The sequence below is a fragment of the Ambystoma mexicanum genome, chromosome 7p (assembly GCF_040938575.1).
Source record: "Ambystoma mexicanum isolate Mex_15411 chromosome 7p, UKY_AmexF1_1, whole genome shotgun sequence".
Taxonomy (NCBI): domain Eukaryota; kingdom Metazoa; phylum Chordata; class Amphibia; order Caudata; family Ambystomatidae; genus Ambystoma; species Ambystoma mexicanum.
In genome coordinates this window covers 462651487-462676688 of record NC_090939.1, presented here as the reverse complement: position 1 = coordinate 462676688, position 25202 = coordinate 462651487, and the positions used below count along the sequence as shown (strand labels likewise).

Genomic DNA, 25202 nt, shown 5'->3' with positions numbered 1-25202 from the left:
GAAAAGGCTTCTCAAGGCCTCTGCTCCTTGTCTTTTGAGGAATGTTTATGTGGAGGATCTTTACGCAGCTGCCTCTACTGTCTTTACTCAGTGCATCAGATCTGTGACTGTTCCATCTGCCAGTCGTTCTCCAAAAAGATGCTTCAAGACAGTCACCAAACATTGTTGACTTGGCTAGATGATGCTGCTGGAGCCTCTAATACAGCCTCTGTACGTAGCTGTGCTTCCCTCAGGCAGAGCAGTCCCCTGTAGCGCACCTCTTCATCGAAGAGGTCAAGGTCCCACCATGACTCTTCCCATGGGAAAAGAGCTAAAAAGGGTCAAATGACCCAAGGTCAGGCTGCCACCTCTTCCACAAGAGCATCAACGTCATTGTCTCCAATCCCGTTGGCAATTAATTTTTTAACTAAGGATGCTTCATCGTCGTCTGCTATGAAATGCCTGTCGGCACCTTTTGCTGGTCTATGCTCGTCTTCTGCCAAGAAGCACTCGTCCACACCTACTTCTGGCCGGTTGACGACATCTTCGTTTATGCCCCCCTTGATGAGTAATAAGCAGTCTAAGTCCTCTTTTCCATTGATTACCTTGTTGACTGACCTGTCGATGCCAATTCCCATGACAACTTTGCTGATGACTGAATCAATGGTGCACCAAATTCTGCGACGTCTCTAAGCACTACAACCACTTTGACCATGCCAAAAGTGCATGCCTCATTTTTGATATCTCTGTGAGGCATCTCTCCAGCTGGGGATTCTGTCTCTGCGCTTTCAACACTACCAAAGCCTATTTGTACCCATCTGCTGTTTACACTGGCCGCATATGGTGCACCTGCACCTCCTCGATCTACTTTAGTTCCACCTGAGTACATTTTGCAACCTGTCAGTGATGCAGAATTTTGAGCAGGAGGGTGTCTTTTCTGATGATGACGACACCCACGTAAATGACACCCACTTGTAGTTTCTGCCATCTACTTCAGCTGGGGCTTCAGCGATTATGCTGCTACCAAAGGTGATGTCTGCTATTACTGGTGCATCTCTAAGACTGGCTCCCACTCCACTGAAGCCTTCCTACCTTTCTATAGACATTCTGTCCACGATACAGACTTGCGTCTTGGAGTTGCAAGATAGACGTCCTGCGCCGCCTGTGACACCATGCCAGGAGCTTCCTGCTGGCCCATTGTCTGCTCCTCCGCCTCCTCCTCGGTACCCCACAATAAACCCCACATCTGTTCTTCCTCCTTCTGCCAACCTCACAGATACTGATATGGAGGATGATGTCTTCCAAGGTGATGTGTTCACCCACATAAATACCTCGGACGAATTTTATAATGTCACACCAAAGGATGATGAACAGGAGGACCCTCCTCGCAGGGACTCTCCCCGTGATGAGATTGGTTCCTTGCACGCCCTTATGTATAGGGCTGCTAAGTAGTTTTACTGCATCCGAGAGGAGCAAAAGTAGAAAGGGTTCTTATACCAGCAGAGACAGCAGACGAGAAAGTCTGTGATTGCCATACCTGTCCTCCAGGACATCTGGGAAGACAATCATTTGACGATGTGAAAAGGCTTTTTATGCCCCTCCCAAAAAGGGCAGAGTCGAGGAGGGGCAGAAAAGGGAATTTACAACTGGCTATCCTGTTCCACTCTTACAGGGAGCTATGGTTTAAAATGGGCCCAATATTGGATTTCCTTCCAGATGATTGGAAGGACAGAGCTTTTGCCCCCCTTCAAAAGGGGGAGCCTGCCTCGGACCATGCAACATCTGTGCCGGTAGATATTGTGTACACTGGATTCTGGCAGATGAGGAATGGTGCTGTTCTACGCCATCAAGACTGGCTGAAGGCCACCAATTTTCACCCAGAAGTGAAATCAAAGGTAGATGGCATGCAGGGGGGCGCTGTTGCGCACTACGGAGATGTCTGCCTGATTCTTGAGCTCCAGCTCCAACCAGAAATCCTGCATTGATTTATCCTATTTGGAGTCGCCTACCATCCTGAAAACTGCGGTGCATGGGGTCCATACACTCGTCCCCTTTGTCAGAAAATTTGGCTGGCCTGGGTCCAAAAACGAGCTAGCTGTGCTGGGTTGAGCCCCGACCGACTCTCGCTGTGGGTGCGGGCCGCTGCGGAGCACCGCAAGGACTCAGTGAGAGGCTGTGGATCCGGACGAGCTGAGGGCCGCCAAGGCCTGGGAGCGCGGCCTGTGCCCAACTCACGCACGTATTGTAAGGCTTGAGCTGGCTGCCCGTGTCGGCTGGGGGAGGCTGGCCGAGACTGGCTCTCTCTATGCGCCGTCCCTGGACCCCCCCTGGATGCCGCGTTCCCCGAGGCTCCGCGGCGGGGAACTTCCCGACGGGTGTCGGCACCATACGGGCCCGGAGGCTATCCTGCCCTACCAAGTAAGGAGTTCGGGAGGCGGTGGAGGGGGGGAAGTGTCCGGCGGGCGGCCCCCACTTGCTGCTAGACCTTCGCCTCTACACGCGTTGGCGTGCCGGCGGGCCCCTGCGGGAGCGGCTGGCCTGGGCCGACAAAAGAGGAGGGTGCCACATCCCTCTGCCTAACGCGGTGACGTGAACGCCCCGAGGGTCCAGATTAACCCTGATTGCTGGCTCCCCGCGACTCACGGCCCAGAATCCTCATACATATGCGAGCTGGCGGGTGGTGCGCACCGATTTATTTAATTGTGATAAGGCCTCTTTGAAACATCTGCTCAAATACGTGAGAAGGCTTGATGTGGTCTTGCGGGGCTGTGCCACTGCAGCTCACCTGAACTTAATGAACTTGTTGACACGATACGTGGGAGAGCACAATCCATGGTCAGTGCATGCCTCATAAGCCCTAATACCCTGCTGCATATAGTGCACTACAAAATCTCTAAATAACCTTACTGACACGATCGAGCGAGCTTAAGGCGGCCGGCCAACGAAAGACATAACAGCAGGTGGAGTGTGGGACGGCACCTTGCTGCACGCACCGCCCTGAAGCATTACAAAAGCCTCAAAAGACACGGGCGAGCTAACCCCTGGTAAATACCTGGCGAGGGCCACAGCATCAACTGAATACTGGGAGACGACATGGGCGAAACACAAAAGACAGGGAGAGGAAGCAAGACCCCCGGTAATAAGAAGAAAGGCCCTATGGATGCTTAACTGACATCCAAGCCCAAACCACTACTGCAGAGATGCACATCACTGCCAGCGAAACCCCTAATGTAGAGAGAGGTGATAAGGAGGACAAGCTCACACTAATTGTGCAAGATGGATTCCGTGCAGTGAATACGAAACTAGATGATATAGTGTCCACCATGGGCTCTTTAAAGCCAGGGTTGAAAAAGAAAGTGCGCGCATCACGGAGACAGAAGATAGAATAAGCACTAACGCGGATGCCATCGCACATCACAGTCGTGACATCTCCCCACTCAAGGAGGCCATGTCCAAAATGCAAAACAAATGTGAGGACCTAGAATCCTGATCGAGACGGAATAACATCCGTGTGGTGGGTGTGGCGGAAACATTCGGAAAAGGCCAAATGGAAAAACAACTTGAACTGCTTCTTAAAACATTATTCAGTCAGGAGGCATTCTCTGAGCATTTCTTGGTGGAGAGAGCGCACCGTACATCAGCCCCAGCCCCAGCCCCAGCCCCGAAACCTGGTGCACCGCCCCGCACAATATTTGCTAAACTCCTTAATTACAGGGATAGGGATGCAATCCTCCGAATGGCCAGAGAGGCTGGCACACTAACATACGAAGGAAACCGGATACACATATATCCAGATTTTTCTGCCGGGGTTCAAGCCAATAGAAGATCCTACGAACCGGTCAAAAGACTCGTTAGAGAACGCCAGATCCCTTACGCCCTTATGTTTCCAGCAAAAATGAGGATCCGGCATGCTGGGAGGGCGCACTTTTTTGAGTCTCCGGCCGAAGTCCCACAATACATTGAGACTTCCATACCACTCCCGCCTAGGGAGGGCAGACCGGCGCAAAATAATAGATCCAGACTGGAGGATTAGGGTATACCGGTAGTCAATGCATGTCCTCCCCTATTATACCATTAAACCCTGCATTACTACTCCGTAGATCAGGGTGGCTCCACACAACGCGATTATCGGAGATAAGGAGACAGTCTGGCGGTCATGTGGAGCAGCATGGCCACCCCCGGAAGGTTCCAAGAGTTATGTTGGGCACATCGTCAGGTTGGGGGAGATGATGTGGGCGGGTGGGCGTTAATGGGGCTTTGGAGTTTTGGGGTGTTATTGTGGCGATCACCACTTAAAGAAGAAGGTCGACACGAGTGATAGTTCGGCTACGGCCAATTGTTTGTTTTGTGTGAAAATAATGGTTGCACTGAGACTGACGCCGATCTGCCTGTACCAAGAACACATTTTTGAGGGGCATGCATATAGAGAATACCTTTACTGGCAAGAACTGGTGACGGGATGAGAATAACATCCAAACGAAAGTCAGGAAAATTGGTAATTATATTGTCAGGCACAGCCCACAGGTCCTTATGCTGCAAGAAACGCATACTATGGGAAGCAGTAACATGAATATTCTGCCTAAATGGGGGAAACTGAGGTTCTACACAGATTATTCTACCCAGGCCAGAGGGGTAATTACCATTATACATCCGGCTTTGGGATTTGGACTGGAAGGCCATAAGGTGGACCAACAAGGTAGATACGTGGTGTTTTGGGGCAGAGTCGCTGGGCGACAACTACTATTGGTTAATACGTACGGTCCTAATATTGAGGACCCTGCCTTTAATGTGAATATGTACCAATTGATTTCAGCCTACGGTATGGTTAATGTAATATGGGGGGGGGGACTTTAATGTGGCATTGGACGCCACGCAGGACAGATCTTCTGCAATTACTAGAGCCCCCAGTAAGACTGCCCTTGCTCTGGGTGATGTCCTCGAGCAGCTGTCGTTAATTGATGCCTGGCGTGAGGTGCATCCTGGAAGCAGGAGGTACACATACTACTCTTCAGTTCATGATTCCGAGTTAAGGATTGACTATTGGTTTGTTGCTTCTGGTATGTCCACTTCACTACAGAAATGTGAAATCCTGCCACGCACATTCTCTGACCACTCCCCAGTGATGCTAGAACTTAAGATCCTTGATGTTCCCTGCCCTGCGAAAAGATGGAGAATGCCGCACTCGGATGTTGGGAGACCCAGGGGTGGTGGAAACACTGCACACGGAGATAGCGGAATATTTCACCAATAATGTGGGCACGGTGGACAGATACTCCACTGTGTGGGAGTCTTTCAAGGTGTGGATTAGAGGAATACTGCTGTCTAGGGCTGTGGGTATGCTAAAAAGAGTGCGTGCTGAATTAACAGGTATTGAAAACAAGCTTAATGAGTTAGAGGAAGACTACACTCGTACACAGAACAGGGAGCTATTGGCTGAGATACACACGAAACTGCAGGAATTTGACAAACTGGCTCCCAGTGAGGTACGCTATGCGGCGGCTTCCATGCAGGCACGCAGATACGGGGAGGGCAACAAGGCTGGTAGAACACTGTCTAACCTACTTAAACATGATAGACAACCCAACCAAATCACCAGCATTCATACATCACAAGGGGAGGTTCTCTTAGGGGAGGAGGAAATAAACAAGGAATTTGTCAAATTCTATAAACATCTATACTCTAACCAAGACAAAAAAACACTCGCAGACATCAAAACCTACCTTGAGGCTCTCGCCCTCCCAAAGCTTTCTGAGGTGGACAGCCTTGAGATGGAACGGCCGGTAACACTGGAGGAAATCACAGAGGCAATCAAATCATTGTCATCGGGAAGGGCTCCTGGGTCAGATGGGATAGGGGCAGAATTTTATACAGAATTCCGAGAAGAGCTGGTCCCGATACTCATGATGGTATGGGAGGAATCCCTTGAATATAATATACTACCCCCTACCTTGAGAGAAGCAGTGATCACGGTACTCCCCAAGCCATGGAGACCACTGCAGGATGTTTCTTCCTATAGACCCCTGTCATTAATTAACACCGATGCCAAAATATTTGCGAAAATATTGTCCAACAGACTCCTTCTAGTGGTTCCGGGTCTAGTTCACCTGGACCAAAATGGTTTTATCCCTACAAGGGCAACGGCCCTAAACCTCCAAAGGCTCTTCGGCATAATGGCACAAATAGACCCGAAAAGAAGTGCAGCGGCTGTCTCTTTGGATGCCGAGAAGGCCTTCGATTCGGTTTCATGGGTCTACCTTCTGGAAGTGCTGGAAGCATTCGGGATGGGACCCAACTTTATTAGATATGTAAAACTCCTAGAGAGGGCGCTAGAGAGCCGACCAAGATGGCCGCTTCCTGAGAGAGCTCCGTAGGGCTCTAATGAATCCTGTAACATCAATGCTCCTGTGATGGTTGAAACGACCCATCCTATAGCTGTGCATCTTCATGAAGCTCCGCTGATCATTTTGAGATAAATCTCGACTCGGACACCTGCCTACAGCCCGAGATACTCGCTCGCAAATCTGAGTCCTGCCGGCTGACGGACTGGGCGGTGCGGCCCCTGCGTGTGTGCGGAGCGACGGAGGCGGGCACTTGGTGGAGGTCTCGGCGGCGGGACCTGGAGCAGCGCCGTGTAAAGCAGAGCAGACGTGTGCGTACTGGCACCCGCGGGACGAGGAGATCTCCGCCCCACGCGGAGGCCCGTTGCGAGGACAGTGGAGCGATGAGCCGGGGTGCCAGAGTCCCGAGACAACCCAGGCAGGAGCAGGGTACAGCGCGGGCGGACTCGGTGTGGCCGCTGGGTGGGCCCGCCTGTCCCGCCGCCGGACGCGGCTTAATCTGCGCGGCCCCCGCCAACGGCTGGCCGCGCTGTGGCACGGGCCTGGTGTGCAGCGCGGAGGAGCTAACCACACTCGAGGCCGCTTCCGAGGGACCTGAGGCACGGCACCGGGCCCCTCCGCTCAGCCGCAGGGGCGGAGAGGCCTGGTCCGGTTAACCGGATATCTGAAAGCAAGTAAACCCCGGCGGCATTGATCCTGGGCACAAGAAAAAGCAGCCCATGATAGCTGGGCCTGACGTTCTGATACAGGCCGCCGATTGCGCCGTGTGCCACCGCCCATCGGCGCGGCCGGTATAGAAGGCCCCTCGCTCGGTGCACAAACTTTCCACATCAGGCACCAAAGGCACCGTGCTAACATCCGGACTAAGACAGCCACAACTCAGCGCGAACACTCGCCCCAAGCTACCATGCGGAAGGTAGACAAGAATCAGAAGAAACTGATTTCAAAGCCAGTTCACGGGCCAAGCCCACGACCAGCAGCAGGCCCAACTCCCCGCCACCTGACACTATGTCAACCGAGGACCAGAGCCCACATTTCGATATAAGGGAGATTCTGATGGACCTGAAGGCCGGTATCAGCAGCCTAGGATGCAAGTTGGGCACCCTATCGTCGAAGGTCGACCAGCTTCAACACAGGCTAGACAAACAAGCCGATCGACTCGACAATGTCGAACAACGCGTGTCCGACCTGGACGATGGATCGGCGGCACTGACATCTCGTGTCTCTGCGCTCGAAACCCAGATGAAGGTGGTGTGCGCCAAGAATGAGGACCTGGAGGGCCGCTCCCGCAGGAACAACATCAGGATCAAAGGGGTGAGGGAGAGACAAATCCCAGGTAAAATGGAAGACTTTGTGGAACAGATCTGCATTGCTCTCTTCGGCAGAGAAACGCTATCTCAGCTTTTTGTGGTAGAAAGAGCACACAGAATCCCGAACACGAGACCGGCGCCCGGCGCACACCCTAGGCCAATCATTGCAAGACTTTTAAACTACAAGGATCGCGACGCCATGCTCTGGGCAGCCAGAGATAAGGGGAAACTTCAATACGACGGCGACTCCATTCAAGTCTTCCCAGACTTCTCACAGGCGGTGCAAACGCAGAGAAGATCCTTTACGGCAGTCAAGCGATGCCTGCAGGTCAATCAGATCCTTTATTCCATGCTATACCCAGCGAAACTGCGGATCCAACATGAGGGGAAGGCCCAATTCTTTAATTCCCCCGAAGAAGCCAATGACTACCTGGACCGGAATGGCTGCAGACATGGCGGGAACAATCCGAGACCCCGTCCGGAAGAGCGAGGGAGAGGAGACCCTCCGTAATCTACAACCGCAGTAATTGGCAGTCGTGACCTGCGCACCTTCTGCTTCTATGCTCAATACACATCACAAGAACGAAATGACGTCGCCGTAGGAAGCCCGGTACCCTCTTGGTGGGCTATTAGTGCCCCTAGCGCGGCTATGCTTGCAACTCTGTTCTACATGGGGGGATTACTATGGGCCAGTTGGGGGTTGCCCACACATGGGAAGGACTCGGGCCAGACACAGCCGTTTTGCTCACCCCACTCTTGTTTCACAACGTTGTTGTTATATGACTTTGATAACCTGGAAGCCAAACTCACTAACCACTCCACTACCTGAAGGCACCATTTTCGCTCTCCTGTCCTGACAGGCGTGAATTCACCCAGCCTTCGAAATGCCAACCATAACATTTATAATTGCCACCTGGAACATCCGCGGCGGCAACCAGCTGGCAAAGAACAGGAAAATCCTTCAGTGTCTCCGTAGACACAAGGTTAACATCGCCATTCTTCAGGAAACCCATCTCCTGCCGGCATCGGAAGCGCAGTGGGCCAAGTCCTGGGGCTGTCACAGGTACTTTTCATCGTACTCGTCCTTTGCCAGAGGGGTCGCCATTCTGATCGATAAGAGAACTAACTTCAGTCTCATTGAATCGGTGAAGGACACTGAAGGCAGGGGCCTGTAGTGAGGGGTATAATTGCAGGGAAAAAAGTGGTAATCGTGAATTCCTACGCCCCCAACACTGATGGACCCGACAACTTTAACTGGGTGATGTCCCAACTAGGGAAGTCCGACGCAGAAACAATCATATGGGGTGCAGACCTTAACACACCGATGGACCCTACCCTAGACAAATCGTATAACACCACAGGACATCGATCCAAAGCCAGTGGCCAAGTTCGTGAGATATGTCAAGCGTTCGACCTATCTGACACATGGCGGCATCATAATCGGGATGCGAGGGACTTTACATTCTACTCGCCCGTTCACAACACCAGCTCCAGGATAGATTACATCATGGCCTCTACCCACTGTCGGTTTGCCTGGGGAACGAGCCAGATTCTGCCGCGCACATTATCCGACCACTCAATGGTCACACTTGACGCCTCCATGGTGGGCGCAACGGTCCCCGGATTGAACTGGAGATTCAAGCTGGGTGCGCTTTCAGACAAAGTTTTTGCAGATGAACTGCGCGAGGAAATAACATCCTTCATTGAGAGGAATCAAGGCTCAGTCAAGGCGACCAGCACCATCTGGGAGACGCTGAAGTGCTTTGTACGCGGTATATGTTTGGGTAAGGAGAACGGTGTACTGAAGCTGATCCGCAATGAACTCTCCGACAGCGAAACCCGTCTGAAAGACCTAGAGAGGAAGGCCATCTCAGCTCCAAGCCCGCAAATCCAGGCAGAACTGAAGGAGGAGATCCAGAAGTTCAGGGAAACAGCCGAAAGAGAGCTAAAATTCCTAGGGCGGAAACACCAGATTTGACAATATGGAGAGGGTCAGAAGCCAGGAGCCCTGCTCGCCCGATTACTTTCGGTGGACAAAACCCCGACCCGGGTGGAATGCGTTAAAGACGCACAAGGCCAGCGTGTCTATGCAGAAGTGGACATCGCCAAGGCATTTCGGGACTTCTATCAGGACCTGTACAGCTCTAGGGGTAATTCAGACTCTGAATCTCTGCAAGCATACCTAGACGACACTGAGCTGTACTGGGTGGAGGCAGACCTACGAGAACGCCTCAACGCACCGATAACAACAGAAGAAATACTGGAAGCAATTAAGTCCCTCCCGAGCTCCAAGGCTCCAGGTCCGGATGGTCTTACCGGGGAGTTTTACAAGGCCTACGCAACTTCCCTCGCCCCTCTCTTGTTACGCGTATATGAAGAATCCATCGAAAGCGGATGCCTTCCCCCAACACTACGGGAAGCCAATATAATTCTCTTACACAAAGCCGGCAAACCCGCTGACGAATGTACATCCTATAGACCAATTTCCTTGATCAACCTGGACAATAAAATCCTGGCCAAAATCCTTGCTTCCAGGCTCCTCCCCCTTATGCCAGCTCTTGTGATTGGAGAGCAAGCCGGATTTATCCCAGGGCGCAGCACCACCTATGGCATCAGGCGTCTGTTTGGCGTCATGGAGGCCCTGGACCCATCGCACCAGGCAATAGCGGTGCTTCTTGACGCCGAGAAGGTGTTTGACTCTGTGGAATGGCCATTCATGCTAGCAACGCTTAGACAAATGGGTTTTGGGAATTTCTTTATTAAATTGGTGTCATTATTGTACAACAGCCCCAGATCCTATATTACACTAGGGAACACTAGATCCACATGCATTACACTTGAACGCGGCACGAGGCAAGGATGCCCACTTTCGGCTCTGATCTTTGCTCTTATCATGGAACCCCTGGCTTCCAGACTACGCGAATTCCAAATACACAGAGGCCTCAAATTAGGTCCACACAAATTTATCGTCTCCCTCTACGCTGACGATGTTATACTATTTGTCAGCAATCCCCAGGAGAACCTTAACCCAGTCATGCGGGAGGTGTTAAGATTTGGGCAAATGTCGGGATTGAAAATCAACCACTCTAAATCTGTGATATTCCCCCTGACCCCTCACACAGTGCAATTCGCTGACGACCACGGCTTTAAATGGGAGAACTCAGGGGTTCGCTACCTAGGTATACTCATGTCTCGTAACCACCACGAGATATATAAAGACAACTATGTCTCCACGCTCACCTCCATTCAGGAACGGGTGCACATGTGGAAAACGCTCCCACTAACACTGTGGGGTAGGACCTCCCTTACAAAGATGGTTATACTCCCCAAACTTCTATACCTGTTGACCAATATCCCGCTACTCCTCCCCAAATCCTTCCTCCTGAAAATCAAGGCTGCAGTCCTGGAACTGCTATGGGCCGGTAAACCGGCGCGCGTGGCCTATGACACCCTGGTTCTGCCGACGTCAAAAGGAGGCCTTGCGCTCCCGGACGTCGAGAGGTACTATTGGACATCTCAGGCACAGTTTCTAAGCCACTGGTACACGATCCACCTCGTGCGTCCTCACGTGCAGGTGGAGCGTGCTCTGGCCTCTCCCGACCTGCTCAGTGCCGTCATCATTATTCAAATCTCAGTTCCGTACAACACTCTAAATACAGTCCTCTCTACGTACGCAATCTGGAAGAAAATGGCTGCCAAATACGGGGTGACCGTGAGATACTCCCCTCTGCTACCGATCAGGTTCATGCCGCGTGTTCCGCTCACGAACAAGAACGTATTTTTAATATGGGCCGACAAGCTTAACATCCACTCCTTTGGTGATGTCTTCCCGGAAGGCACCTTCCTAACGCCTCAGATGGCCAAGGACAAGGGCGGCACCACCTCACTAGACATTTTTCTTTACTTCAGACTGCGCTACACACTGCAATAAATACTGCCCTCTTTTCCTACACAACCCCCCACATGGGAGCTGCTGCACAAAACCATCCAGGCTAGGGGAGAGGGAAGGTTGGTCTCGGCACTTTACCGATCCCTGGTGGCAGACACTGGACCACCCAATGCCAGAACTCAACAAAGATGGGAATCGGCCCTCCAGATGACGATAGAGGCGGGAGACTGGTCCTACATTCTATATCAAACCCAGAAAGTCGCGGTGAATACACGATACAAATTAATACACTTCAACTACGTGCACCAAACATATTACACCCCTGCCAAGAAACACCGACATCACCCTGAGGTATCGGCCCAATGTGAACGTTGCATAGCGGCACACGCCGACTTTTTCCACTTGGCATGGGACTGCCCCGGAATCCAGCGGTTCTGGGCTTCAGTCCTACAGATCGTCGCCAATATTATTGGGGAACAAGTAGCCCCGTTACCGTTGGCGGCCCTCCTCGGCCTCACAAAATACCTGCGTCCCGCAGACTGGCAGCACTCCTCCTGGTGTTGGCCCGTAGGCGGATAGCTATGGCCTGGAGCCCGGGCCCCCTACCCAAAATTGAAGATTGGAAAAAAGACATTACCTACTGTCAGGATATAGAGAGTGAATTTATAAGAACCCTACCACTGCACGCTCGACCCCCTGACATCTGGGGGCCGTATATCACATATCTGCTAAACAGCGCAGCCCCCTCCACTATTGAGAGCCCCTAACTCCGAAACAGATCTGCGAGGTTGGGAGTCACTATATATCTGTGCCTTTTATGGTGATTGACAATTAACCAGGAAAGTCCTGATACTTGTTGTTGTGGACACGTGTGGGGTGGAGCAGCTCCGCGGTCGTAACCGGGAGTGGGAAATGTTATGTTTTCTTTTCGCCTTGCTCTATTTCCTCCCTTTCCCTTCCCTCTCCTCAATTCGTCCCCTTCTTTCCTCTGTTCCGCCTTGCTACGTTAGTGCACCCTAATGGTGCGCATGTGTTTTCTGTTGTTCTGTAAAATTTCAAAAATAAAGTTTTAAAATTTTTTTTTTTAAAAAAAAGATATGTAAAACTCCTGACCACCGAGCCGGCGGCCGGGTGGCCACCAACAGATCCATCTCTGAACTATTCCTGCTCGGCAGGGGCACTAGGCAGGGGTGTCCATTCTCTCCCCTGCTATTCGCATTGATTATTGAGCCGATGGCAGCTGCGGTGAGACTGAGACATGCCGAGAGGGGCATAAAAATGAAGGGCTCCATTCAACTGATATCATTATACGATACGTTGTTATATATCCGAGAGCTGGAGGAAAACATAGCACCCATAAGGGTGGAAATACAAGATTTTGTTACTTATCGGAGTACACAGTTAACAGAGCTAAATCCAAAATGTTCCCACTTACACAGGCTACCAAATGCCCCGAGAGGCTAAACGGACTCAAATGGTCAGAATACAGTATTAGATATCTAGGGATACTGGTATCTAGAGAAAGGCACACATTGTTCTCAGATAATTATGAAGCCACATTGCAAACTATTACTACGAAACTCCAGTTGTGGGGACGTCTCCCGATATCTTTGTACGGTAGAGTCGCCGTCCTTAAAATGGTAATCCTACCCAAGTTACTTTATTTCTTTGTCAATATTCCCATATGGCCAGGCAGGTCCTTTTTTACTAAACTCTGTTCAACGGTCGTGTCATTCCTGTGGAATGGGAAGACAGCCAGGATAAGCTGGGAAAAGATGACCGAGTCGTACTCAACTGGCGGTATAGCGGCCCCTGATTTCAAGCTATATTATTATGTTGCACAAGCTCAATTTGCAAAATGTTGGTATAACACAACACATGAGATACCCCATGTATGGCTAGAAGAATATACCACACACCCCGCTGATATACAATCAGTCATATTTGACACGCAGTACAAGGATACATGTGAGTACAACCCTGTCAGCTGTACGGTTAGAGCATGGGAGGCCATATATAAGAGACTGAGGGTGACGACGCCCTACAATCCAGAGATACCTTTATGGAATTACCCAGGTATACCCCCCCACACATGACAGTACAATGCAGGAATCATGGGACCCTAATTGTGAAATGAAAATAGGGGACATGTTCATTGATGGTAAATTTGTGACCCTAGGGGAATTGGTGAGAGCCCTGGGAGGGGGACCACTGAGAACTCTACAGTACTACCGAATGAGGTCGGCGTTTCACTATTCCCGGATGAACCCCAACCACACCGTTGTATACAGCTGGTAACCTCCACACAAGGCCTGGGGATTTCCAGACTACAATCCACAATAAAAGCCCATTCCCCCACAGTTAACCTAATCAAAGAGAAATGAGAAGGAGACTTACAGACACCTATTGAGGAAGAGAAATGGGCAAGATATTGCGTGCTCACTAAAAGGATATCCCTAAACTCTGGGCTGTGGTTAATTCAATTTAAAATTCTGAATAGACTGCACTACACACCGACTAAAATTGCTATGTTTGCCCCGGAGACCTAAAGCGCATGCCCAAAGTGTAAGATGCCACAGGCAGGACACTTTCATATGTATTTTGAATGTCGGGCGGTGGTGGGCTTTTGGAAGGAGGTGGCGGAGATGTTGGAGGAACTTTCACAAATCCCCCCGGCCCTGGCGCCCCAAAAATATTTATTTGGGGAACATAGGCAAGTGCTCCGAAAAGACTAGAAGATTATTTAATATCGCAGGCGCGGTTGCTAAAAAATGTATTCTACAAAAGTGGAAAAGCTCTACCCCTCCTAGTATGGACCAATTCCTTCGCGAGCTCACGTATGTGAATGAAGCTGAAGAACAATATGTCCTGATGCAACCTTCGGCCAGCAGGCCCAAAGACATATGGGGCCCATTTCGAGCTTATTTATGTGATATGGCCCCTGACGATGATGAATCTATGTAATTATGTATGACTATAATAACTGTGTGATGCACACATCTTGATTGTATATGATGCAGTATGGAAAGGTTGTTGTGTCTCTTTGTAACCGCTAATAAACATAATTTGAAAAAAAAAGGTAGATGGCATGCCCTTTGACTGAGAGGACCTGATCAGCAAGAAGGTGGATGGCACACTTCAAGCCATCAATGCGGACAGTGACACTGCTCGCTCCCTGGGCATGCAGCAACAACAGTGTCATCCTTTTTCAAGGACATTCCATGACTACAGGCCTTTCTATTTGTTTCCAGTCCTACTGGTTCAATACCTACACTGCATCGGACAGCTACAAGGACAAGTCCCAGGCCTATAGAGGAAATCAGCACCACTCTGGGTTTCTTTCAAAGTAGGGGCCAATGCTCCAAACAGGCCTGACCAGGATCTCCCTCTGCCTCCCAACGTTCAAACCCCATAGGGAGGGCGTCTTTCAAAATTAATTGAACAGTGGTGTTGCATCACCACAGGTGAATGGGTGTTGTCGCTAATCCAGCAGGGACACATGCTGACATCCGCCCTCTGATCCACCCTTGCCAAAGGCCGAGAAGCACTTGCCATTACTGCTGCGGGAAGTTCAGTCCCTCCTCTCTCTAAGCGGGCAATCGAGTGCATCCCCCTTCTACAACAAGGCCGAGGGTTGTACTCGAGATACTTTTTTGTCAAGAAAAAATCAGGAGGCTGGAGGCCCATTCTCGATTTTGGCCTCCTCAACAAATCCTTGCAGGCTCAAACCTTCAAGATGGTCACCCACCAGAAGATTCTAACACAGCTGCAGGAAGGGGATTTACTTTTACCTTCAGACATTGAAGATACGTACTCTCAGGTCCCAGTCCATCTACACTTTCAGTTCAAGGCCTTGCCCTTCAGCCTCTACTCTGCTCCATCAGCATTTACAAAAGGCGTGGCCCCGGAGGAGGCTCATCTACATCATTCGGGGGTGCCCGTACCTCATCGTTTTGTGGAGTCTCTTCCTCTGGCATATAGAGAGCACTATTCGTTGCCTAAAATCGCTTGGGTTCTCTGACAACTTTTCCAAATTCTGCTTGTCCCCTTTGCAACACTCTCTGTCCTGTCCAAACTCATGGGACCTCCTTTCGAGCTTTTACACAAAGCCTATCTGAAGTTCTTGTCCTGGATGACTGCTCCATTATTTACTATCACCTCCTCGACATGGGTGGGGGAAATTCAGGGTGTCTCATGCAGACTGCCCTATTTGACATTCCATAGATCCAATGCAGACCTTTGCGCAAACTTGACTTTTATGCCCAAGTCATTCCACATAGACAAACCTGTGGTGCTGCATATGTTTTTTCATTCTCTGTCCTCTCCTGCAGAATGCTTATTGCCCTCTTTGAATGTGGTGGAAGCCCTGAACTTCTAAATGTCTCACGTGAAAGGCTGTTGCAAGTATTTGCAGCTGTTTGTGGCTTTTGATTCATCTGGCATTGGCAATGCTGTTTCCAAATCATCCATTGCATGGTGGCTGCCCCCCTGCATTTCATACTGTCATCAACAGGCTAACAGGCCTCTTCCTGGAAGGCCCAGGGCCCATTGCACAATGGCTGTGGCTACTACCATGGCTTTCTTCTCCGGTGTTCCCCCGTTTCACATTTGCAGGGGCGCCACATGGAGATCAGTACTTACCTTCACAAGGTTTTACTGCATCAACAGGGATTTCATGGAGTAGTCCATGGTCGATCAGATAGTGCTCCGCAACCTGCTTGGGTGAGCTGAGTATTTTTTTTTGCTGAGGTGAGTGTTTCCTTCAGGTGAGCTTTACCTCAGCCCCTTGTTGGTATTGTGTGCACTTTTTAGGAAAGATTGTATGCAGTACCTCCTGGCAATAGGAACCCAACCTTTAGTATAAGTCTTTACTACACAGGTTGGTAGCGTGTTGAGCAGCCAGGCTTATCTCAAGAGGGGTCAATGTGAGCTGTAGAGGAGTTACACAGAGATTCACAGTGACAAGTATTCAAATAAACTCTTACACGCAAGGTTTCTTGATTAAACAATTATTAATTTATTTAACAGTCAGTTTGAGTAAGCCTTCTTCAGAAGGGCCAATATAATAGTAACTCACAAATACACTCCAAAATACACACTTGAGTTTCACTAAATACCCATTTGGGATGGCACACAGACACTTCCTACACCTTCAGGTGACTTCAATAGCTAGGACACTGTGTACATTAATATACTACGGTTGCATTTAGGGCAATACTTAGGAGTATGTCAAAGAAACAGGTTATTAGAATAAAACAGGAGATCTCACCAATATTCTGAAGCAGGTAAGTACTTTTGGTAACCCCCAATGCAAAGTAAGTTAATCCCTTCCTGGAAGGAGGGCTAAACACAGAGTCAGAGGGAAGAAGAGTTATGCTGGGAGCCAGGTCAGGCCAAAGTTAATTGGACAAAAGTCAAGGTGAGCTGAAGCAATTCTTGCAGGTAGGTAAAAGTCTTGCAAGTCTTGCACAATGTTTTAGAAGTCTTTGTAGAAAAGAAGAAATCAAAGTAGGGCCACAAGCTGACTAGGCTTGTGAGGTAAAGAAGCTGTTAGCAACTCTACAGAAGCAACCAAGCCAAGTCTCCACTGAGAACAAGTGAGGTTACACAGCAAGAGGTAAGTTCTCTTAGACTTTACAGTACCTTTGGTTAGAAGAAAAGGGCTTTGGCTGGGTTCCGTTCCTGTGCAGCTCTGCGGATCCTGTGTTCCTGTGTCTCAGTCGTGGGGACAGGAGGGAGGATGCCTGGAGGACTCCTGCACTGCAACGGGACGGTCGGCGACAGAAAAGGACCAACTTCTATTCTGTGGCACTTTGCGGTTTCAGCTCCTCGTGTCTCAGCAATTAGCACCACTGCGGACTCTTGGCTGTTGAGATGGGCTTTCCTTGCATCTGGGGTAAAGCACTCTGTTGATGTGGCTCAGGCTCGGTCGGTCCTGCTTCCTGGGAGTCTGGAGGTTCTTCCTGGAGCTCTTAGCCAACTTAAAAGCAACACACACAAACTGGTGTTCCTCTCCCTGGCTATACGGTTTCCAGCAGCAACTGCAGTGGAAATTCAACCAGCTTCAAGAGGATGTCCAGTTGGCTTACTTTGGAGTTGATTGGTCACACCAACTGAAGGGGAGAAGTCTTCCTTACAGGGCTTCTCTAGTCGAAATTAATTTGGAGCTTCAGCACAGCAGCAGGGCTTCACCGGGCAAACCAACGGTCCAGGAGTTGCAGCAGGCGTCTCTTCGGATTCCTTCGTCCAGTGGTCGACTCTGCCTTCCAAGCCAAAAAGCCTCGCCTTTATGAAGGTTTCTCCCATTCATTCCAGCGTAGCTGTCAGTCACCCAGCAGGGTGGCTGTCCTTGCCAGACAACCAGTCGGCCAATCACCTAAGAGTGCATTTCTGTCTCCTAGGAGACTAAGCGCAGGGAGTTTCGGGCACCACCCTCGCTTCATGTCCCCGCCAGACAACCTGAAGCCAGAGGCGGGCTTCATTCGTGAATCCCATCAAAGACTAAACGAACAAAGGGACCAAACATGGTTTGGCGTGCAGAGTAAATCTCAAGAAGGACCTTTCCACAAAGAAACAGCGAAAAAAGAAGACCAGGGCCATTTTGACAAAAATCTCACCCTTGGGTGCTTTACTGCAGCTGCAAACGCAGCCCGCGGTAAAAGCACTCCATGGTAGTTAAAGGTAAACCACTGCCACCAGCCATTCATCGTGGCAAGGGAAACATAAAAATGTTACATGAGAAGCTAGACAAAGGGGATACTAACTAACCCCTCCCGCACCCTATTGTAAGATAGTGTGTGCTGAATCTAGAAAGTTAAAAGTCTAAGTAAAGTCAATTTCACTTCACTGCTCTTGGAAACAGTAGTTTATCCAAGAGAAGGTATTTAAACCTTTGGGAAATCTGAAAGACTTCCATGTGTCCCTGCACTGTGGGTGCTGTGTGACACAATGTAAAAGATGATGAGCATCATTATATGTTTGCCGGTCCGGTAACAACGGTACCGGTAAGCTACCGGTACCGTTGTTACCGGACCGGCAAACTTCGAGTTCTGCTCGCGGGTGCCTTCGTGCCTGCCTGGCGGGCATACCGGTCTCGCGAGCAGAGCATGTCGGATGCACCGGCACCATTCTGAATGGTGCCGGTGCATCTGACCTCCCCATTTCCCGTCAAGCCCTGTTGGGCTCAATGGGAATGGGGAGAATTTTGTCCGGCACCCATGAATGGGCAATTACCGGGTCCGGCAAGGCTGTAATGCCCGGTAATTGGCCATTTGCGGGTGCCATGTGGATAGCTCGGGATAGCTCGATGTCTCGGGAGGATAGCAAGGCGACATGGAGCAACACAGATTTGATCCCCGGGTCCGCGCTTAGAAACGTATGGGTATTAAGCTTGTTATAAATAACCTATCATATCATTCAAATAGAATGTTGCAGGTAACTAACTTTATCTTAATAACCTACTGGATAATGTTTGTACAGGTTGTTATTCTACGACAGTGTCAAAATTGTTATCAACAGTGCAAGGCTTTTTACAATTTGATGGCAAGTGACAGATCAGAATACAATTTAAAAATAAAATAAAATGTAATAATTAATAAGATCTAAAAATCTAAAAAAGATTTTGATGGGTAGATACTGGTAAAGGAAAAAGACCCATCTTTTTAAGCCATTGATGGTTACTTCAGGGATTTGGGTTTTTGCCAACTGTCATGATGTCAGTTTTACTAGAGTTCAATTTGAGCCAGTTCACTTCTATCAAGTATCCAATGTTACTCATGCAGTGTCTAAGATGACTAGACCCGGAAAAAAAGGAAAGCAGGATCTGAGGGTCACTACCTAAGATTTAAAGCTAAGATCATATGAATGGATTAGGCTGGCATGGGGTAAGCAAAATAAACAATTAATAAAAGATGCAACAGAGGCAACCCCTGTGGCAGGCCACACCTGAGAGTTTGTTGCAGGGTTGTAAATGGATGACAAACATTTTGAACATGACAGTCTTGATAGGAAAAGAAGGTGAACTACAGTTTCAAACTGAGCCGACATACTGAATAGAATCAGTGCTACAGCGCTGTTGTTATCAGGGGCTTGGTTGTGGTCATTGTGGATGGACACCAGAATTGACCTGGCATGTCTTGAAGACTGGCATCTGGCCACGGTCAAGAATGTCAACGGTCTCCAAACAGTCATACAGGACATTTAGGACTGAAAGTTCTAGGTGCTCAGCTGGGGTATTTAACAGAGAGATAGCTAAATAGATAGATAGATAGATAGATAGATAGATAGATAGATAGATAGATAGATAGATAGATAGATAGACAATTAGACATAACCAAAGCATCCAAAGTTAGATTTCTTTTAGTAAGGGACCCAACAGAGCTTGTTTCAAAATACTGGGAACAATCCCAGAAGACAAGGTGCGATTAATGATGTTGGTATGGGCGAGGGATACTAGTTTTAGATACAAGATGGGGTAATGGTACCAAGTGGGGCTATATTTAGTTAAAAATAACAATCTTTGGAAAATTATGACCAAAGCTACTTGGGTTAGAATTGAGAGCAGTCAACTTGAAGCTAACAAATGAAGGAACCTGCTGAGTGGTGATGTACATTCTAATCCACAATTGTAATGGGATAAAAAAGCAGAGAGATTATTGCATAACATCTTTGATGGAATAATCATGATAGTTGGATGAGGAAGTTCTTACATTACTGAAAAAGGTTCTGTAGACACATTAGTCGAACAATATGAGAACTGTAACAGAGTTATTTTGGGTCTTAAGCTCATGGTATTTATGTATTTGAGAACTGTAAATTTAGTGTGATTTTTGCTCATATTGCTTGGTGAGCTACCTACTATCCGTAAGTACAGTATTAAACAGTCTGCATTGTTACTTATCAAGGAAAGTGACAGTTTCTGAGGATACGAGTGAAGGATGTGAAGATATAGGAGATGATGTAGAGGCTTCAATGGAGAGAGAGGATGGTTAGCACATTGTAAATGTTTGGGCATGGAACAACACACCTTTTTTCATGATTTAACCTGACCAACATAAGTGAGTAGTTTCAATGATGTGTGTACTTCAATGCTACGTTTCTTTCATTGCTGCATATATTTAAATGCTAAATTCCATGTTCGCTTCAATGCTTGTTTGTTTGGTTCAAACCTGCTTGTGTGTCAGTGCTACGCTTATTTCAATGGAACATGTGTTTCAATGCTACATGATTCAATGCTGAATGTCGTGTTCGTTGCAGTGCTACTTTGTTTCCCTGCTAGGTTTGTTTCAATGCAAATTTTGTTTGTTTGAACATATTGATAAACAGTGTAATAATGCTTGGGTGGATTTACCTGAGGCAGACCATGCTGCATATTTACCCAGAACAATCCAGTCTGGTTGAAGTCCCCAGCCATCAGGGCTGGGAGGAACTATTCCCTCCATTCAGGAACTCTTTTGTTACCTGGTTGGAACCGGTGGAAGAACACACACTGGAAGCACTTCTCTGATATTTAAACCATGCCCGTTGGAAATTACGTGCTTCGCGTTATTCTGCAGCAGCAGCAGAGTCATCTTCAGCTTCCGCGCAGCAACCTGCGGATGAAGAAAGACACAGAACAATACTTACCAGATCCCGGAATCCAGTCACCGGCAAAACCCTGCAAAGAATAAACATAAGGTTAGAAAAGTGCAACTCGCTTGCAGCTGCGCCCGCTTACCTGATCCATCCGTGATTGCAACGGAGCTAACCGCGGCCTTCTCTTCGGCAGCTTCTCTGCACCTGAAAGGCAAAGGACATAATTAAAAAGGGGTTCGGGTGAAGGCAGTCGCATTCATCTTAATTTACCAGTTTTTGCACGCGCAGAAGCGGCCGCATCAACCGCAGCATCCCGGCACCTGAAAACTAGAAAAAGGACATTATTAGAGGTGCCATTAAAAGCGGCCAACGATCATTATACTTACGTGCATCGGCACGTGCAGTGGCAACAGATATAAAGCCCGCAGCATCCCGGCACCTGAAAACTAGAAAAAGGACATTATTAGAGGTGCCATTTAAAGCGGACAACGAACATTATACTTACGTGCATCGGCACGTGCAGCGGCAACGGAAAACTACGCCCACAGCATCCCGAGGCCTGAAACAAAGGAAAAGGGACATTATTGAGGTGCCTATCTTTTAAAGCCTAAAGACTACAGTATACTTACAGGCATCCGCTCGTGCAGTAACGGCAGCATCGCTCTTCGGCATCCCAGCACCAGTGCCACAACTAAGGGCGCAAAAGACTTGAGCCTCAACACTGAACTCATCCAGTGACGTAACTGGAATCCACGCACCCCTGCACCAGACGCAGGATGGAGAGCTCAGCATTTATACGCCTAAGGTGAGAGCTCGCCGAGACAAAGCTAGGCTGTGGGAGAAACTGGCGATTGGTGGGAGAAGGAATCCCATCAAACGGTGATTAACCCTTTTTCTTCCACCTGCAGAAAACTTACCCTGCAAGTCAGACATTCGATAAGAGGAAGCCCAGTCCTGAGAGTCGTCCGAGCTCTATGCTTCTCAATTGAAGAAACGATAGCAGCCCAGCTGGGATCAGCGCCTCCCTGGGAATCAGGTGAGCGTTACAGAACGCAAATCCCACCAATAACCTCCTACCCAGGCGCTATGGAAACTTCCGACACAGACCAACTGGCCCAGTTATTAGGGGAATTAAGAGCTGAAGTTCATGCTGCCCGCCAGGAAACGAATGCACTTAGGAGGGAATTGATAATATCAAAAGAACGAACTGATGATCTCGCCAGACAGTTATTACAGACACAAGCGGGGCAAACCCCGCTACCTAATTCAGGAGGGAGCTATATCCCAGCGGCTTCAGCCAATCCTGTTCAAATCAACCTACCTGGAAATGTGCCATTGGCACTGCCTGAACGCTTCTCTGGTGACCCTAAAAGGTTTGCAGTGTTTATAAATCAATGCCGATTGCACTTTCTTTGTAGACCTGCAGCCTTTCCGACTGACCAGACTAAGGTAGCCTTTGTGCTTTCGTATCTTAGCGGCAGTGCCGCTGATTGGTCGATCCCTCTGGTTACACAGGATGACCCGATCCTTTGTGATTTCCCGACCTTCCAGGCAAATATGGAAAGACTTTTTGCAAGGCATTCCCAGGGGCAGGCCCTGGACAACGAACTCCTTTCCCTACGACAGGGCAACCAAGATCTTTTGGCCTACATTGCATCATTCAATAGGCTAATAATGGAAACCAGATGGCCTGAGGACAAAAGAATCACGCTTTTTCACAGGGGTTTGCGTGGCGAACTCAAAGACGTCCTTGCCCAGGTAGTGAATCCTCCTCAGGATTGTTCAGAGTACATTGATTTGGTGGTCCAATTGGATCACCGACTACAAAACAGAAAGGCGGATCGATCCAGGTTTGAAACACGAGTGTTCCCTAAGCCTCAAAGTCACACCAAAGGAGTTGAAGGCGTCGAACCTATGCAAATTGGGGTGGTAAAGGGTCCCCTAACCCAGAAAGAACGCGACAGGAGACGACAAATGCAACTATGTCTCTATTGTGGAAATTCAGGACATTTTCTTCGAGATTGCCCGGTGAAACCACCTAAGAAGACAGTGGGAGCTTCTGATAAGAGTTCTGAAAAGCCTGAGCCGGGAAACGACCTCGCCCGACAAGTGTAGAGGTCCGCTTGCCGAGCGTAAAAACCAGTTCTTTGACCTCGCACTTCATAATGCCAATGGTCCTCGTAAACCCAGAGCAACCGGATCGTTTGCATGCAATTAAGGCATACATTGATAGCGGAGCAGTTGGAAATTATGTGGACCGCAAATTGGCTTTCAGGATGAACTTACCTCTTTGTCCAAAGGTGGTTAAAGACGTCATTACTACGGTGGATGGGACGGAAATCGCCTCCGGACCAGTGACCCATACCACTACTGAAGTGACGATACCAGGCCAAGACGGGCATCAGGAGGTAATTGTGTTCGACGTGATCAGGGCTCCTCAATTCCAAGTAATTCTAGGGATTCCTTGGTTGGAGAAACACAATCAGATTGATTGGCGAGCAAAGACGATACAGTTCCCAGAGTGCACACCAACTTGTTATCCACGACCCAACATTGGCCTAGCGTCAGTAACGGCTGACGATCCACAATTACCTCTAGAGTATCGAGAGTTCCAAGATGTTTTTCAAAAGGAACAGGCTAACACCTTGCCACCCCACAGATCATACAATTGTCAGATAGATTTGCTACCCGGTGCAACTCCCCCTTGCAGTAGGATTTACGCCCTTACCGAGCCTGAGAACCTTCATCTGCGACAGTATTTAGACCAGTACCTGGCCAATGGCTTTATCCGCCCGTCGAAGTTCCCTGCATCCTCGGCTCTGTTCTTCGTACCAAAAAAAGAAGGTGACCTCAGAACCTGTATAGATTATCGTGCTCTGAACCAGATAACAGTAAAAAACCGGTATCCCTTACCTCTGATCCCGGAAATCCTTGACCAGGTAAAAAACACCTGTATTTATACTAAGCTTGATCTCCGGGGAGCTTATCACTTGGTACGGGTCAAGGAAGGAGATGAATGGAAGACGGCCTTTCGCACTAAGTATGGGCTATTTGAATACCAAGTGATGCCCTTTGGACTATGCAATGCACCGGCTGCCTTCCAATATTTTATGAATGATGTCCTCAGAGAGCTCATTGATGTCTGCGTTGTCGTCTACATAGATGACATTCTTGTACTCATCTTCAGAAGCTGACCATCGAAATCATGTTAGGGCGGTCCTTGAAAAACTTCGCCAACATAAACTTTTTGCCAAGCTCGAAAAATGTGTTTTTCATGTCACTGAGGTCGAATTTTTGGGATTTATTCTGACACCCAAAGGAGTCAACATGGACTCGAGAAAAGTAGACGCTATCCTCAAATGGCCGTCTCCTACTTCCGTGAAAGGCGTTCAAAGCATGCTAGGCTTTGACAATTTTTACCGTAGATTTATTCCAGAGTTTTCACGAGTGGTACAACCCATCACCGCCCTCTTAAGAAAAAATAAACGCTTGAATGATCCGCAGAAGCAGAACAAGCCTTCCAAGAGTAAAGGCTAAATTCACCTCGGCGCCAATACTGAAACACCCACGCCCCGCCCGGACCTCCCTTACATCGTTGAAACCGACGCCTCCAGCTTAGCAATGGGAGCAGTCCTATCACAAAGAGATCCAGAGACTAACCAACTGCATCCTGTGGCATTCTGGTCTCGGAAGTTCTCGGCGCCTGAGATCAACTACACCATCACAGACAAAGAGCTTCTAGTGATTAAATCAGCCTTTAAGGCATGGCAGCATTATCTCCTCGGGGCCAGACACACCGTCACAGTGATCACTGATCATCGAAATCTGCAGTATTTGAAAACCGCCAAGGCTCAATCCTCCAGACAGCTTCGCTGGGCTCTATTCTTTGCTGAATTTGACTTTGTGATCACTTATCGCCCCGGCAACAAGAACGGCAAAGCGGATGCTCTTTCCCGAATTGGAATGGGAGATAACGTTGCCAATCCAGAACCTGTACCAATAATTCCTGAACAAAGGATCGTGGGTCTGATTTCTTCACAATCCATTGAGGATATTGAAGAAAAAACTAAACAACTTGTAACCTCACCAGACTTACTGAACTGGTTACAAAAA

At 48.9% G+C, this 25202-nt stretch overlaps 1 protein-coding gene across 1 annotated transcript in view; it reads left to right on the top strand.

Annotated features, from left to right (window-relative positions):
• F5 (coagulation factor V) overlaps window positions 1-25202 on the top strand; it is a 1375529-nt gene that overhangs the window by 411053 nt on the left and 939274 nt on the right. The window lies entirely within an intron of this gene.